The following is an 18,629-nucleotide window of genomic DNA, read 5'->3' as shown; positions in this document are numbered from 1 at the left end:
GTTTTCCTGTTAGTCCCACCTCTCTCCTTGCTCATCTTGGGGGCTGTGCAATCCCAGATTGCCTGCCAAAGTGCAACAGGGAAGAGGTGGGGATCACTTAAGAGCCCAGAGGTAGAAGGTCTTTTTATGAGGAAGCATTGCTCAAAGGTGGGTTAGGTCTTCTCAACCTCTTTTGCCATCTACCTTTCTCTTTGGATCTGCTGACCTTAAGTCTCTGCTTACCCTGCATTCCCTATACTCACAGAGCATCGAGACTTCCAGGAAAGACCAAGCCTGTGCTTGGTAAGGAAGGATCCAGGCTCTGAAGGGTTAATGCCAGGAGCCTTGATGGATGAAGAGGATTATTAGTTACTCTTTTAAAGAGCAGAGGAAGGGTTCCTCCCTGTCACTTACACTCCCCTTTCACATGATCTTACTTCACAGCAGTGGACAGGAAAAAAAAAAAAAGAGCAAAAAAATTTCAAAATAATTTAGAAAGTCCTTGTAAATGCTTGTGTTTTCATTTAGCAGCATGGATTCAGGACAGCAACAGACCCTCAGAGGATGCAACCAACTGGGAACAGAGTGAAAAAAAAAAAGGAATCCTAGGTTCTCAAACTATCTAGTTCTTTTTTTGTGTGTGTGTGTGGGAGGTAATAGGGGTGGAGGGGAGGATTAAATAAACTATTTTGGGGGGAGGGCTCAGCTCTGGGCTTTCATGGATAAAACACTAAAGATCAGCTTCATGTGTGTGACCCAACTGTCCTGGAAGCTTCGGTTAGAGGAGAATCCAAACCTTAAGTTGTGCTCATAGCTTCAGCTCCAGTAAGAAAAATGAGGTTGGGGGGACACAGGGTGGGGACCAGATCTTAGATGGAAGAAAGGGAGGGCTTGGGGATGGATGCGGTGGGGATAAGGCGGAAGGGAACTGTGTCTTTAAGTCTGTCCTATGGTTATACATATTTTTTCTTCTATGAATGGGTTTTGCTGTAAATTATAGCTTTGCCCGTGGTCCCTTGGGTCAAAAGAAATAGTCTCTAAACAGAAAACAGCTCTGATTGGTGACTTTCCTTCTTCCCTCCCCAACCCCCTTCCTAATTGAAACCAAATGTGCAATATATTGGATGCTGGGATCCCTGGCGCTTTCCCAGGAATCCTCAGAATGTGAGGTTTCTCTCAAAGGCATCTTGCATCAGCCTGTGGATGTATGCCTACCACGGGGCTCCTCCACCGGCAAAGTGGAAAAAGAAGCGTTTCACAACAGATTCTTCTTTTCGGGTTGGGGGAACGCAGTGGATTATAGCTCTGTTTTCTTCCATCCAAAACTGTGCACTTCTGGATGAACGTAAGTTATGTGTTTTGATTTTTTTCTTCCTTCATTTTTTTTTTCACTTTTCCAAAAACGAAAGCTCTCACTATCCTTCTCCCGGTGTCTCAGAAAAAGTTTGAAAAAGGAGGCAGAAGGGAGTTTCATTTCAAGTCAGGCCAGGAAGGGAAGGAAATGGGTCACCATAGGCTTGAGAAATCCAAGGTTTCGCATTTTGGGAGGCTGGATTTATGTTACGGAGAGAAGAATAAAGCACTCCTAACCAAAGAAGACTGAGGCAAAATAAACGAGTCCATCGCAACTGCAGGATACAATAAACAGCGTCCGTAGAGCTGAAACTGTTGGCAGGCAAGACAGGCCGATCGCAGAGCTGATTTCAGAGATGGAGAAGCCTGAGCAGAGAGCTACGTGTTCGGCACTTAGTAGTGGTGTTGGAGGGTCCTGAGTTTGGGAGAGGACAGCTTTTAGTACTTCTGGTTTTTCAGGGGAGTTGCAGACCTAACTGTGAGAAGGACATCTTCGGGTAAGCAGTGGCTTCACCCTGAGGTTTGGGATGGCTGGGTGGGGTGCTGGCTGGCTGGGGTATTTTTCAGTTGGTGACCAGCCTCATCTTCCCCAACTCGCTGGCCGGGGTGTCTTTCCTTTTGTTATCAAATGACTTGTGACTGTTTGCAGTTGGGACCTCTGAGTCCTGGCTGAGGTTCAAGAGTCTCATCCAAGGGGGAAAAGGATTTTTCCAAGTGGCTGAAGCTCTTAGGCCAGCCATTTGAGGCGGGAGTCTGCACTGCTCAGGCCAGGAGGGGTTCAGCACCATTTTGCTGACTGCTGGCCTTCTGCGTCCTTTCTCTGGAAGAATGAGAGTCAGCGTCTGTTTCATGACCCCTCGTTTCTCAAGTGGTGGGAGTGCCAGAGGGGGACTGACACACTCAGGGTCACACAGCAACATTAGTAGTGAAGCTGCAGATGAAATCGAGGTTCTCTCTCCTGCTCACCCAGTGCTCTTTGCACTCCATACCTTCACATTCATGAGGCTGAGGCAGTTTGATTAACAAGTCACCACAAGGACATTAGTTATCCTCAAGAGAGGATGCCCAATAGTTGTTCATCAGCAAATGGTATCTGTGGTCATCTTTGGTTGTGTGTCTGTGTGTAAAATAAAAAAAGCGAGGTGCTTATTCTACCCCAGACTCCATGCTCAGAGCTTTCCATCCGTAATCTAACTGAATCCTCACAGTTCTGGAGACATTATTCGTATTTTATGAATAAGGACCTTAAAACTTAGAGAAGTGGAGTGAGCTGCAAAAGGAAGTACAGCTAATAAGGTTGAAACTCACGAATGTCTGACTCTAAACTCTGTGCTCTGACTCACTCTCTAACAACACTCCCCTCCCCAACCCCATACACACATTTGATTACTTCCAAGTCAAACTCCACATTTCTCTCGGTGGGTGACTGGTGACTAGGGGGCGAAGACGTCAGGCGAGGGGAGCCGTGCGGACCGTCTCTTGGAGGCCACTTCCGCACTTGGATGGTTATCTGTCTGGATACCAGAAAAAGTTGCAGGTGGGCAGCTCTGTGCATTACTTCTGAGTGTTTGGTATATATTTACCTTTGTTCTGCAAAGAGCCTTGGATTTAGGTTCTGAAGACCTAAGTTCAAGTTCTGGCTCTCCCTTTTACTACTTGGCAAAGTTGCTCTTCCTTTCTGGACCTTGGCCTCTCTATGTACTATACAGGAATAATAGCACTACTTTTCTGTATGATTGTTTGAAGAGATATTGGACATGAATGCCGTCTGAAGGCTGTGAAGGGCTTCCCCATATGGTTCTTGTGACAATGGTCACTGGACACTGGGATGAAATGTGAGGCAGCGCCTGCTGATGCTGGTGGGAGGGCGGCTGCAATGGGAGGCTTCTGCCTTAGTGCCCATCTCTTTTGAATGGAACCAGTCCTTCCTTGCAGGGGATATCCCCAGACTTTCTGTCTGAAACTTTCCTCTGGTGCCTGGCCTGGTCACACTACCTCAACCAGGGGCTTGGTGGGCACTGAAGGACACCATGCTTCCTTTGCCTGCCCCTGCACCATCTCTGAACAAGGAAGGTCTGTTAGGATCAGTCCACAGCTTTCTCCTCGAAGGAGATAGCTTTTCAGGAGCTTCATATCTGGTTAAGGGTTGTTCCTTGACCCTGGACCTTCCTCGTGTTCCCTCATCTGTGCCTGTGGTCAGAAGGGATACCTCTGGTCCTGGGAGTGAGGGTGGGGGGTTGTGGAGGCCCAGCAGGTGCTGGGGAGGTCCTTCCTCTGTTTCTAGTTAAGAGCTGTTTGCTTTAGGAACACTAAAGTTAAGGGAAGTGTGGAAGGAATTCCCAGTTTCTTTTACTTAGAATCTACAAATTGTAACTCCAACAGTATCCATGTCTGTGACATATGCAGAAAAAGTATATTTGTCTCTTTCCCTGGTTCCTGGGACAGAGCTTCTGAAACTCTTGCAGTTTCCTAAGTGATGAGAGTATTAGGAGCATCTTTTATTCTAATATTTGGCTTCTGACATGTGTTCCTGGGGTAGAGCTCTTAAGTCCCTCAGAATTTTCCAGGTGATAGGACTGTCTTTTTATCTAATGAGGTGACTGTGGGTGGGCTCCTGGATGGAGGCTGGTGCCCTGGAAGACTTGGGATTCTCAGCCCTACCTCCTGCCTTCCAGGAAGGGGAGTAGGGCTGGAGATGGAGTTAATGATTAATTATGCCCACATGATGGAAATCCCCAAAGTATCAAGTTTGGGGAGCTTCTGGGTTGGTAAGCACAACCATGTATTTGGAGGATGGTGCACCCTTGTCCCACAGGGACAGAAGCTGCTATGCTCTCTTGCACTGTTTCTCTTTGGCTGGCTGTTCATCTGTGCTGTTCAGTTGCTTCAGTCATGCCTGACTCCATGGACTATAACCCACCAGGCTCATCTGTTCATAGGATTCTCCAGGCAAGAATACTGGAGTGGGTTGCTCTGCCCTCCTCCAGGGGATTTTCCTAAGCCAGGGATTGAACCCTGGTCTCCTGCGTTGCAGGTGGATTCTCTACCGCTGAGCCACTGTGGAAGCCCCATTTAATGCATAGCCTTTAATATGTAATAAACAAGCACCCATAAGTCTATGGGCTTCCCTGGTGGCTCAGATGGTAAAGAATCCGCCTGCAATGCGGGAGACCTGGGTTCGATCCCTGGGTTGGGAAGACCCCCTGGAGGAAGGAATGGCTACCCACTCCAGTATTCTTACCTGGAGAATTCCGTGGTCGGAGGAGCCTGGTACGTTACAGTCCATAGGGTCACAAAGAGTCGGACACGACTTAGTGACTTTCACTTTACTTCACATCACACTGACTTTTGTGAGCTGGGGGTGGTGGAGATGGGGGATGGGTTGTGGAAACCTGTGATTTGTAGTCAAGGTGGAAAGAAGTTGTAGGTAAGTTGGGGACCCTTGTCATCAGTGTCTCTCCTGCGGGGCCCTTTGTGGGTCTGAGCCCTCAACCTGTGGGGGCTGCACCAGCTCCAGGTAGTGAGTGTGTGAGGAGAGGAAAAGAGTGAGCTTCTCCTAGACAGTGTCTGAGCGCAGAGTGGGAGTGTCGTCCAAAGAAGTCTCCCCTCCTCTCTCTCCTCTAGCCTCTCTGTTAACTCACTGCTTTCTTCCCTTCTTATACAGTCACTTCCCAGACATTAAGTCATATGAATTATCTATCACATGTAACAAATCAAGTCCAGATCATTTCATATCACTACATTTTTTAAAGATCCATATTATTTATTTATTATTTTTGGCTGTGCCAGGTCTTCATTGCTGCCCCGGCTTTTCTCTAGTTGCGGTGATCAAAGGCTACTCTCTAATTGCCGTGTGCAGGCTTCTCACTGTGGTGGCTTCTCTTGTTTGGGAGCAAGGGCTCTAGGGCATGTGGGCTTAGTAGTTACGGTTCTCAGGCTCTAGAGCACAAGCTCAACAGCTGTGGGACATGGGCTTATATGCCCCATGGCATGTGGGGTCCTCCTGGACCAGGGATCAAACCCGTGTCTTCTGCACTGGCAGCTGGACTCTCCACCACTGAACCACCAAGGAAGCTCATGATTACCTTTGAATAGACACACTACAGTATTAGAGTGCCTCCCACTCCTCTGTATATTGATGCCACACCATTCTCCCCCACCAACAGGACCGTTACAAAGCCTTCCTGAAATAACGTACATGAAACACTCTAAGCTTAGCATCTAGTGCTCAACAGATACTGATTTCATGTCATCACTGCTGCTCCTGTTACCATTATGCATATATCAAATACACATGGGAGAAAGCTTCGTGAATTACTACGTATGCACTGTGCATTTTATAACAATTATCACTGTTAGATGTTGGAGGTAACTCTGATTAGGGTCTAAACCAAAGAGGTGAGAAGGTTGAGGATCTAGTCAGAATTTTACAGTGATTTGGCTAAAGGCATTATTTTAGACAATAAAGTGAGTGGATGTCATACCACTTTAAATTAGCATTAGCTCTCAGACTCTTCTTCCCAAGTTTTCTTATAAGATCCACTTTCAGGCACGTCTCCCGGGCATCCAGAAAACTAAAACCCCTCAAAAACTGACCTCCACAGACCTTCTGATATCGTGCACCAGCTGACATAAATGGTGACCTGCCCATAACACAGACACACTGGATTCTTTATGCCCCTTGCGCTGTTTGAAGTCGCGCAGTGTTTGAATTGACTTTCTCCCAAAAATGACAACTCAGTCCATATATGCATCCAGCATCCCCAGTCCTCCCAGAACTTCTGAATTCAGCAACCGTCCACAATGTGGGTTGCTTACCACTATGTTAGGAATTTTGGGTAGACCTTAAGGATCAATTAAGTAAGAGTAGCTGAAGGTGGAAATCAGCGCTTTGAAGTGTTTCCCATGTGAGTCTGACATGAATCTCTGCTGATAAATCTCCAAGTCTGTCGCCTCAGTCACTCCTCAACATGAAGTTAGGACCTCCTTTATAGGACAGCCCCACCCTGTTGTCCTGTAAAAAATTTAGTGGCCAGTGCCTCCCTCCTCTGGTTGGCATGCCTCCTTCGCCTAGCTGACTGCTTTGAGCTGGGTCAAGACCACCTTAAAATGTCCACAAGATTGTGGACATTGCCTTTTCCCCTTACGTGGACCACTTATCTAGCCCTTGAACTCCTTCTGTTGTGAAGTCAGACAGACCTGATTTCCACTCCCAGCTCTGTACTCACTGACCTTGTGACCCTGGGCTAGTTGCTTAAACTCTCTCAGTTTCCTGTTTGGTAAAATAAGGTTGGTAATTCCCATCTAATAGGTATTACAGATGCCACTTGTGAGTATATAGCATAACGTTTGGCATGTAGCTAATAAGTGATGCTGATGATGGTTGTTTTTATTATTAGTTTGGCACAGCTGCTTTGGCTTGTTCGGCACAGTTATTTCCCCATATCCTCAGTCCAGCAACATTCTTCCAGGCAACAACATTCACTGAGCAAAATCCCCTTCTACAGATAATACTTCTCAAAGTACTTTTGCAGTGGAAAGGACATGGGTTTAAATTCTGGTTTTACCACCACTTACTAGCCATGTAAACTTGGGCAAGATATTTAACATCTTCAGGTCTCATTTTTCTTGTCTCATAGGTGCCATTAGATTTGCAAAGAGGCCAATATATAGCCTCATACACAGTAGATGCTTCGAGTAAGGGAATGCTCACTTCTCTTACTTTTTCTGGTGGAATCTTCAATACTCTGTGGTCTAAAAGGCCATCATGTATGAATCATGGAGATTGTTATCTTGGATAGATCTATTTCATTTCACTGTGTGGGTGTGTGCTAAGTTGTTTCAATCTGTCTGACTCTTTGTGACCCCATGCACGGTAGCCCGCCAGGCTCTTCTGTCCATGGATTCTCCAAGCAAGAACACTGCAGTAGGTTGCCATGCCCTCCTCCAGGAGATCTTCCTGACCCAGGGATTGAACCAAATCTCTTATGTCTCCTGCATTGGCAGGCAGGTTCTTTACCACTGGTGCTACCCGGGAAGCAGCATGGATGTAATCTGTGGGAAACTTGTCCTCTTCTATTTGAAAAGACAGCTGTCAGCTCATCTCCTTGTCCCCACTCCCTTATGCACCCTAAACCTCACTTCTCCCCAACCTTTCCCTTAATGGTCAAAACAGACTTGTGCATAATGTTGTCTTTACAGGGAATTAAACACAAGAGTGGATTACTTGGCTAGGGGTCTGTGCAACACCTGAAGGAAAAAAGAGTTGGCACCTTGGGACAGGTAGGGAAGGAGGGATAAAATATATTATATATTGGACAAATAATCCTATTATGATGGAAAGATTTAAAGGGCAGTGTAAAACAGTATGGGTCGCAATTGCTAGTGCTATCATAACTAAATGCATTCAGGAAAGGGAGAGATGAGTTAACAAAGGAGAAATCAAGTTTTGTGCTTCTGGAGTAGTCAACCAGTAACTCACTTGTCCCACCAAGGGCTCCAAGCTGGAGGGACCACCAGAGGGAAGACTGGCCTTGACTGATGTTCACCACATTTCCCCCTCCTGCTCCTAATGCCCAAGTCTTGTCCTTTCTCCCCTTCTGGCTACATTTCTCAGTGGTTTCTAACCTGTTTATCTCCCTGATTGCGTCGGGTTCCCTCAACAATTCAACTGTGTTTTACTGGGTTTAATTCTATTTAACAAGCTTTTATTGACTACTTCTGGGTATAAGACACTCTGCTTAACATTTTCTAATAACAATAGCTTAACAGAGGAACCAAGATGTCCAGATGCCTGTCCAAGGATAGTCACTAAAAAAACAATCACCTAATGGCTAAAGTGATGGTCTCTCTAAACTTTCTCCATCTCTTTCAATTTTATTTGCATGCATTTGGACATATTATGGTTGATACTGTGTTATTCAGACATGATTTGGTTGAAAATAATTCTCTTCTTATTTTGGTTTTCTTATTTTTTGCTTTCTATTGTGCATAGAACTACTAGATATTTCCAAGTTCTGTAATTCTCCAAGCAACAGAGGTGCCAGAATTTGGCAGATTGTTTACTTATTAGCTGGGGCTTCCCTGGTGGCCCAGATGGTTAAAAGTCTGCCTGCAATGCGGGAGACCCAGGTTCGATCCCTGGGTCAGGAAGATCCCATGGAGAAAGAAATGGCAACCCACTCCAGTATTTTTGCCTGGAAAATCCCATAGATGGAGGAACCTGGTGGGCTACAGTCCGTGCAGTCGCAGAGTCGGACACGACTGAAATGACTGAGTGTGCGCACACTACTTGTTAGCTGGACGCTCATCTTGGTCTCTAAGGACTGAGAAAGGTTAGGTTTGAGCCAGCCCAAGTATCCCTGAGGCCCGGAAGAGCAATGAGAGGTCAGAGAGGTTCTAAGAGGGGTTTAGACTTACTTCAAAGCTCTTGGGTTCAGCTGGGCTTCTCCTGGAGATCCGCATTGTCTTTAATGTATTCACTCACTCAACTGTCTGTGGCTTGTGTTTTGTGCTTAATGAGACCTTCCAAAAATGTTTGAGGAGAGTGCCTGGGATCTACTGCTCAAACATATTGCTGTGTACTCCATGGTGTGGGTGTAACTGGGAGGGCTTCTGAAGACTAGAACCTTGTGAGCAAAAGGTAGTGAGGCAAATATGTAGTAAGTTTTGATCTCAGCACCATCATTTTCTAGATTTTTTTTTTTTTACCTCAAGGCTTTTAACTTCGGTGCTCCTCAGTTTCCTCATCTATTTTCCCCATGTGTCTTTATCCCCTTCTTTTAGGTTCAGAGAAGATATGTGTAGGAAACTTTGTAAACAGGAAAGCACTATGCCTATGGAGATGATTGGTCCAAATGCCTTTTGAAGACTTTTCATAGTAGCAAATCCAGCAAAATTTACTGTGTGCAAGATTGTCTTGGCAGTCCCTACAGGAGTGATACCAACAAAAGGCCTGGCAGGACTGTAATTTCCCAGAGGCATATAAAGTTTAGAGGAGAGGTGAAGTTTACAAAGGCTGCTGGGGTTGGTTCTTTAAGATGTACTCTCTTGAGAGCCTGGGGAACAAGTTGACCTAAAGAAGAGAGCAGTGGGAGTGAAAGTTACTCAGGAGTACTGCGGCTGACTCATGTTGATATATGGCAGAAACCAACACAATATTGTAAAGCGATTATCCTTCAATTAAATAAATAAATAAAATTTACTTAAGAGTAGCTAATTGTTCCTCAGACAGATATAGTTCTACTTTTAGAATGCATACACTAGATAGATTTTTTAAATTGAGATAAAATGTTAAAATAATATCAAAGGAAATTATAGATAGATCCTAATCCCGGTAAGTTATTTTGTGACTATCGAAAAACTGATTCTAAAATTTATAATGAGAGGCAAAAGATCCGGAGTAACCAACACAATATTGGAGAAGAACAAAGTCAGAGGACTGATGCTACCCGATTTTAAGACTTACTGTATAGTTGCAGTAATTAAGACAGTGTGGTATTGCTGGAAAAAAAGATAAGTAGATCAACACAACAGACTAGAGAGCCCAGAAATAAATCCATGTAAGTATAGCCGTGGCACCCCACTCCAGTCCTCTTGCCTGGAGAATCCCGTGGATGGAGGAGCCTGCTGGGCTGCAGTTCATGGGGTCACCAAGAGTCAGACACGACTGAGCGACTTCACTTTCACTTTTCACTTTCATGCATTGGAGAAGGAAATGGCAACCCCCTCCAGTGTTCTTGCCTGGAGAATCCCAGGGACGGGGGAGCCTGGGGGGCTGCCGTCTATGGGGTCACACAGAGTCGGACATGACTGAAGCGACTTAGCAGCAGCAGCAAATATAGCCAACTGGTCTTTGGCAAAGAAACAAAGGCAGTACAATGGAGAAAGATAGTCTTTTCACCAGATGGTGCTGGAATAATTGAACATGCAAAAGAAAACCCTAAAACCAAAACAAATCTAGACTCACACCTTGTGTCTTTCACAAGAATGAACTAAAAATAGATCATGAACCTAAATGTAAAATGAGAAACCAGAAAACTGTAACATAACATAGGAGAAAACCTAGGGGACCTTGGGTATGGTGATGACGTTTCAACACCAAAGGTACAATCCTTGAAAGAAAAAATCGATAAAGTGGACTTCATTAGACAGAGAAGGCAATGGCATCCCACTCCAGTAGTCTTGCCTGGAAAATCCCATGGACGGAAAAGCCTGGTAGGCTACAGTCCATGGGGTCGCGAAGAGTCGGACACGACCCAGCAACCTCACTTTGGCTTTTCACTTTCGTGCATTGGAGAAGGAAATGGCAACCCACTCCAGTGTTCTTGCCTGGAGGATCCCAGGGATGAGGGAGCCTGGTGGGCTGCCGTCTATGGGGTCGCACAGAGTCAGACACGACTGAAGCGACTTAGCAGCAGCAGGACTTCATTAGAATGAAAAATTTTTGCTCTGTGAAACTAGTTTCAAGACAATGAGACTACAACACATGGACTGGGAGAAAATATTTGCAAAAGACCTATCCAATAGAGGACAGTTACATAAAATGTATAAGGGACTCTTCAAATTCAACAATAAGAAAATGAGCAAAAGAAATGAACAGACAGCTCACCAAAGAAGATATACAGATAGCAAAAAGTGTTAGTCACTCAGTCATGTCCAACTCTTTGCAACCCCATGGACTGTAGCCTGCCAGGCTCTTCTGTCCATAGGATTTCCCAGGCAAGAATACTGGAGAGGGTTGCCACTCCTTTCTCCAGGGCATCTTCTCCATCCAGGGGCTGAACCCAGGTCTCCAGCATTGTAGGCTGATTCTTTACTACCTGAGCCACCAGGGAAGCCCACAGATTGCAGTGAAAGTCATAGTTGCTCAGTCGTGTTGCTGAGTCCAACTCTTTGAGACCCCATGCTATACAATCCATGGGATTCTCCAGGCAAGAATACTGGAGTGGGTAGCCATTCCCTTCTCCAGGGGATTTTCCCAACCCAGGGATCGAACCCAGGTCTCCTGCATTGCAGGTGGATTCTTTACCAGCAGAGCCACAGTCGACATGAAACAATGCTCAGCATTGTATATCATCAGGAAATTTCAAATTAAGACAACAATGAATTATCATTACAGTACCTGTTAGAATGGCCGAAACCCAGAGCACTGACAGCACCCCATACTGGTGCTGATGAGAGCAGTGATAACTTTTATTCATTGCTGCTGGAAATACAAAATTGCAGCCCCTTTGGCAGTTTTTCACAGAAATCAACATATTCATGTGTGTGACCCAGAAACCATGCTCCTTGGTATTTACCCAAACAAATTGAGAACTTATGTTTATGCAGAAACCTAAGTACAGATGATTATGGCAACTTTACTCATAACTTCAAAACATGGAAGAGAGCAGGTCATGGAGAAATGGTGTAAGCACTGAAACTGCTATCAGAAGCGCTGGGTTCAGATCCTGCTTCTTTTAGTTGTGAAAATTGAAGGCAGTAAAGTCTTTATGAGCACAGATGTGGAGTAATATGTAAGCTGACATCTGAATACTTTGTGTGAATGTGAAGTGAAAGTCGCTCAGTCGTGTCTGACTCTTTGCGACCCCATGGACTGTATGGCCCATGGAATTTTCCAGGCCAGAATACTGGAGTGGGTATTGGGTATATAATGCACACAGGGCTGTTTTCCTTTAAGCAATAAATAGAAAATGGTTATTCCCAGGGGGTGATGATTGTCATTCTAGGTTTCAGGGTACCAGATTTGGTTTCTCTTGGTTTGACCATGGGCAGAGCTGATGTCTTCCTCATCATGCTTCTTTCCTCATTGGCGTGTTCATACCTCTGATGATAGAAATGCTTTCCTTTTACTTTTCCCTAAAAACTCTCATTTGATTAGTTAGTGTTATGTGAAGAGTAAATTAACTGTTTCTTAATATTATGTTTGGAGGTCAAGAGTTTTCTAAGCATTTTGGTCAGCCATTCATTACCAAAGAGATGTCAAGCTTGAATGTCAAGCTAAGATGTAAATTTTAGACTTATGCGGATACCTTAGTGGATTGTGAAAAGTTACTTTGTCATCCTTTTGCTGTGTTTTTGGTGACAAACTTGGCTTTTGCAGAATAAAAGATGACTGATGCTCTTCCCATTGCTTCCCTTTCACAACTCCCTGATGTTTACTCTCCTCTTTCATTTTTATGACTTAGGGTGCTAACTTCTTCCCCCCTCCTAGATCCATAGGAGCCCCATGCCCTCTAGAAAAAGGGAGCTGTTTTGTGCCTATTGCTTAGCTGTAGGAGGGACCACCTCTAGCCTCTCAGGTGCTCCCCACTTTAATTTTCCAGCTGACAAGTAGTTGCCAGCATTTACAAAACATGTTTTGTCAAAGATCTCAGGATGGCTACTTTTATCCTATATACATATGTAAACTCCAATGACTCTGCATTTCCTGGTGATCCTACATCCAGTTGCTTCTTGCCTTGGGCAGAAGCAATATAGGAGAGGGGAAAAAAAAAAAGGAACATTGCTTTAAATAGGGCAGAAGTTCTAATTTCTAGCCCTAATTTACTAAGTAATATGGATATTGAAAGGAATTTCAGATTTTTAGATCTAAGTCTTTGTTTGAGTTGGGTAGATTAGGGCAAAGAAAAGGCTGGTGAAGAAGTTCTTGGGCAGTACATAGGAAGAAAAGAGTTCAACACAAAAAAAGACTCCATCTTTGTTATCAGCAGACTAGAGGCAAAAAATGAGCCCTGGATTCAAGTGAAATGATGGAAGTGAGGACCCTGGATTCACTTACAGTGTTGCTTTACATGAAGGTGTTTAAGGCACTAGCAGGGGCATCTCCAAATTCTTTCAGAAATAAATAGAAATTTGGTTTCCAAAAAAAGTATTGAAACAATCATAACGAAAAAATTGGAACTTTACTGAATGCTCTTATACTTCATGTTACATTGAGTGTTATTTTTTATAACAGAGTAGTTGGTGAGGTGGGAGTGGGGAAGGTGTTATAATATTTTCAGTGCTTGGGTCTCCTAAACATCTGAATCCAGCCCTTCGTAGGAACAGAAGCTATTGTCAGCCAAAACTTGCTCCCAAATCTATTGGGCCACCATTCCTCAGATCTCCTAGGAGAAGTAGTACTCTGATGCTCTTCATAAATATGTTCAAATCTATCCTTACAATGAGAAAATTATTATACTGGGTTGGTCAAAAAGTTCATTCAGGGTTTTTCTGTAAGACGTTATAGAAAACCCCAAGCCAATAGTTACCACTGCATGATTCAGTAATGCGTATTGGGGGAAAATAATCCACTCACTGATTGTGGGGTGTCAAATATACTTTCTAGTGAATAAATGAAGATTAGGTGAGAGTGGTGACAAAGCAATGGGATATCTAGATCCATGTGATTTCCTTTAATTAGAATCTAATAATCCCCACCCTCACCACTAACCACACTTCTTAAGGCCAGGTAAATGGTCTTAAGTGTAAGGTAAATGGTGTTCCACACTCAAAGAAGTACTATTCCCCCCTTCCCTCCCCGCACTGGAGTAGCTTTGCTGATGCTGATATAGGGGCCACTGGGAAAGACAGCTGCTGAAGATGTAGGAACCAGCCATCCTGCAGGGATGCTTTTAGTCATGGGTTTCTTTTTTTTCCTCTTTTTAAAAATTAATTTATTTTAATTGGAGGGTAATTACAATATTGTGATGGGTTTTTGCCATACAGCGACATGAATCAATCACAGGTATACATGTGTCCCCCCATCCTGAACCCCCCTCCCACGTCCCTCCCCACCCTATCCCTCTGGGTTGTCCCAGAGCACTGGCTTCAGGTGCGCTGCTTCATGCATCGCACTGGTCATCTATTTTACATATGGTAATGTACATATTTCAAAGCTACTCTCTCAAATCATCCCACCCTCACCTTCTCCCACAGAGTCCAAAAGTCTGTTCTTTACATCTGTGTCTCTTTTGCTGCCCTGCATGTAGGATTGTCGGTGCCATCTTTCTAAATTCCATATATATGCATTAATATGCAGTATTTGTCTTTCTCTTTCTGACTTATTTTGCTCTGTATAATAGGCTCCAGGTTCATCTACCTCATCAGAACAGACTCAGATGAATTCCTTTTCATAGTTGAGTATTATTCCATTGTGTACACATACCACAACTTCTTTATCCATTCACCTGCTGATGGACATCTAGGTTGCTTCCATGTCTTAGGTACTGAAAACAGTGCTTCAGTGAACACTGGGGTAGATGTGTCTCTTTCAATTTTGATTTCCTCGGTGTGTATGCCCAGCAGTGGGGATGCTGGGAAGGAGCACATCCTCTGCTGCTTCCTTTTGTGGAAAGGAATTCTCCTTTTAAAGATAATTTTTTTTTCAGCTTCTTAGGATGATCAATTATTTGGACACAGCTGCTGCTCCTGCTAAGTTGCTTCAGTCGTGTCCGACTCTGTGCAACCCCATAGACGGCAGCCCACCAGGCTCCCCTGTCCCTGGGATTCTCCAGGCAAGAACACTGGAGTGGGTTGTCATTTTCTTCTCCAATGCATGAAAGTGAAAAGTCAAAGTGAAGTCTCTCAGTTGTGCCCTACTCTTCGCGACCCCATAGACTGCAGCCCACCAGGCTCCTCCATCCATGGGATTTTCCAGGCAAGAGTACTGGAGTGGGGTGCCATTGCCTTCTCCATATTTGGACACTATTAAAACATGAAAAGCTATGACAGACTTAGTGTATTAAAAGCAGAGATATCACTTTTCTGACAAAGATCTGTATAGCCAAAGTTATGGTTTTTCCAGTAGTCATGATCAAACCAGTCAGTCCTAAAGGAAATCAACACTGAATATTCATTGGAAGGACTGATGTTGAAGCTAAAACTCCAATACTTTGGCCACTTGATGTGAAGAACTGACTCATTGGAAAAGACCCTGATGCTGGGCAAGATTGAAAACAGGAGGAGAAGGGGGCAACAGAGGATGAGATGGTTGGATGGCATCACCAATGAAATGGCTGTGAGTTTGAGCAAACACTGGGAGATACTGGAGGACAGGGAAGCCTGGCATGCTGCATTTCATGGGGTTGCAAAGAGTTGGACATTACTTAGCGGTTGAACAACAGCAAAATATATACAGACATTAAAGCCAGATATGAGAAATGGCAACCCACTCCAGTTTTGCCTGGAGAATCCCAGGGATGGGGGAGCCTAGTGGGCTGCCATCTCTGGGGTCGCACAGAGTTGGACACGACTGAAGTGACTTAGCAGCAGCAGCAGCAGCATACACTTAAATTAGGTTCCTGGACTCAGTTTCCATGTACAGGTTGTGTGTGGATGGGGAGGGCTTCCCACAGGGCATCAGACACAAGCTGGGTGTCCTACAATTCACATGAACTCTGACACCATCTCCTTAGAGATATCATCAGATGCCACAGGTTAAGGGTTCAGTGTCTTGCCCCCATCTCCTTACTATGCCTCACTTTAGAGGCCAGTTGTAAGCTCAGGCTGTTACGTGTGCTTCTGATCTACTGGTTACAAATTAGAGGCTGCCAAGACCCCCTCCTCAGATTTGATTAACTTGTTAGAGTGGCTCACAAAACTCAGAGAAACATTTTATTTACTAGATGACAGGTTTATCATAAAAGGATATGTTAGGCACAGGCAGATGAAGAGATGCATAGGGCAAGGTATGGAGAAAGGGGAGGAGCATTTATGCCTTCACCAGGCATCACTATCCCCAAATCTCTACGTATTCTTCAACTTGGAATCTGTCTGAACCCTGTCCTTTTGGGTTTTTATGGCGGCCTCATGCCACAGGCATGATTGATTAAATCATTGCCTACTGGAGATAGATTCAAACTCCAGCCTCTCTTCTACCCAGTGATCAGTGGAGCTGGGACTGAAAGTTCCACCCTTCTAATCCCAAAGTTGGTTTCCCTGGCAACCAGCTCCCATCCTTAGGTAGGGTCCTAGAATCACCTCATTAATGTAACCAAAGGCACATTTATGGCTCTCCTCACTTAGGAAATTCCAAAGGTTTGGGGAGTCTGTGAGCCTGGATCTGTGGATGAAGACCAAATATATATGAGAAATTTATTTTGGTCTTCTGAATGACCAGATATATGTTTCTTATAAATCATAATATAGAACGTCTCTTATACTTTAGTTTTTCTGCAACTATAAAGCTGAAGCAAATGTTTAAGTGAAGTCAAATATAGCTATAAACTCAATAAAATAATAAAACGTTATTTTAATGCGTGAGATGATGTGGTTTGTTGAGACTAACCACTAGTGTGGGGTTTAAAGATAGAGTGAACACATGTAGCCTCAGGGCCTGGTCTATGTTTAATTTGGGACTGTTGTTTAAACGTAATTAATATTTGTGCAGAAAATGTTTATTCAGTTCAGTTCAGTTCAGTCGCTCAGTTGTGTCTGACTCTTTGCAACCCCATGAATTGCAGCACGCCAGGCCTCCCTGTCCATCACCAACTCCCGGACTTCACTCAAACTCACGTCCATCAAGTCGGGGATGCCATCCAGCCATCTCATCCTCTGTCGTCCCCTTCTCCTCCTGCCCCTAATCCCTCCCAGCATCAAAGTCTTTCCCAATGAGTCAGCTCTTCGTATGAGGTGGCCAAAGTATTGGAGTTTCAGCTTTAGCATCATTCCTTCCAAAGAAATCCCAGGGCTGATCTCCTTCAGAATGGACTGGTTGGATCTCCTTGCAGTCCAAGGGACTCTCAGGAGTCTTCTCCAATACCACAGTTCAAAAGCATCAATTCTTTGGTGCTCAGCTTTCTTCACAGTCCAACTCTCACATCCATGCACAACTACTAGAAAAACCATAGCCTTGACTAGACGGACCTTTGTTGGCAAAGTAATGTCTCTGCTTTTGAATATGCTATCTAGGCTTATTAGAGAGTGTTAAACATATTGTTATTAATAGCCTCAAGGGTTTATACATTTGGGAAAATCAGATCTCATATTTACTTAACCAAGTCTCTACCGGTAGGCAGTGGTCAAATGTTAATTTTAATTTGGTATCATTAAATATTTGTTAAACTGTCTATTCTCTTGAAGATAGGGTTAGCATGGGGCTGATAAAGAAATTGCTATCTAATCTAACTATTACTAGAATCAGTGACAGAACCATTGTACTTTTGTGTTTATGCTTTAGATTTCTGCTTATAAACTTGTAGACACTGGTATGTAGAGTCAGAGTTCATGTCACACATCTGCTCACTGCATGAGCATGGCACTGACCGCAATGGCTGAGCAGATTAAACTGCCCTGTGCCACCTGGTGACTCAATTCTCCCACGATTTCCTCAGTTTCTAGATTGGTTCTTGATTTGATTTGGCTTTCATTTGGCATTTGGACAATTATAAACCCAGATGAAAAGGCAGGCCCTGAAATCACTTTGTTACCACTAGCATTAAAAGTTCCAAATTATAGAATTGAAGATAGAAAATTTAAAAAATTCTATAAATGTCATGGTCTGAAAGAATATATTTGTACTTGGAGAGACTCCACTCTAAAAGTAAATTCAAGCTACAGTTCCCCCCCCCCTCCCCCCAGGAAAGCCTTTCTGATCTGTCCTCTTTATTTATTTATTTATTTTTTAATTTTTATTTTTACTTTATTTTACTTTACAATTCTGTATTGGTTTTTGTCATACATTGACATGAATCCACCACGGGTGTACATGCGTTCCCAAACATGAACCCCCCTCCCACCTCCCTCCCCATAACATCTCTCTGGGTCATCCCCGTGTACCAGCCCCAAGCATGCTGTATCCTGCATCGGACATAGACTGGCGATTCGATTCTTACATGATAGTATACATGTTTCAATGCCATTCTCCCAAATCATCTCACCCTCTCCCTCTCCCTCTGAGTCCAAAAGTCTGCTATACACATCTGTGTCTTTTTTGCTGTCTTCTTTAAATTTTACTAATAATCAAAAACATTATGACAACTTAGCAGTGAGTGCTTATTTTACACCAAGATTTATATTAAGCACTTTATATACATTATCTCATCGAAACCTTATAATTGTGTGATGTGGTTAACTTTCCTATGTATATATGAGAACACAAGACGCTAAGAGAGGTTCACTCACATAGCAAATACTAATAAGCAGCAGAATAAGAATTGGAACCTAGGTCTTTCTCACTGAAGCACCTCACTGTTTACCACTACTTGGTTACTCTTCTTGAACCTGTGGATCTCACTCTTATTTTTGCAAGTAGGTATCCCTGTTTTATAGTTATCTCCTGATACTCTTGTCTTTTCTGTTGAGCCAGTGAGTCT

General features: G+C 43.9%; 1 protein-coding gene across 1 annotated transcript in view; it reads left to right on the top strand.

Moving 5' to 3' along the window:
• The first annotated feature begins 1,262 nt into the window (after positions 1-1,262).
• The window catches only part of DDR2 (discoidin domain receptor tyrosine kinase 2), a 166,324-nt gene continuing 148,957 nt past the window's right edge, over positions 1,263-18,629 (top strand). Inside the window, exon 1 of the mRNA XM_052637087.1 lies at positions 1,263-1,324. The gene's annotated coding sequence lies outside the window, so the exon portion shown is untranslated. The remainder of the gene's footprint in view (positions 1,325-18,629) is intronic.

The sequence above is a fragment of the Budorcas taxicolor genome, chromosome 3 (genome assembly GCF_023091745.1).
Source record: "Budorcas taxicolor isolate Tak-1 chromosome 3, Takin1.1, whole genome shotgun sequence".
Taxonomy (NCBI): Eukaryota; Metazoa; Chordata; class Mammalia; order Artiodactyla; family Bovidae; genus Budorcas; species Budorcas taxicolor.
Note: the sequence above shows the minus strand (reverse complement) of the source record. Positions and strands in the feature narration are given on the sequence as shown.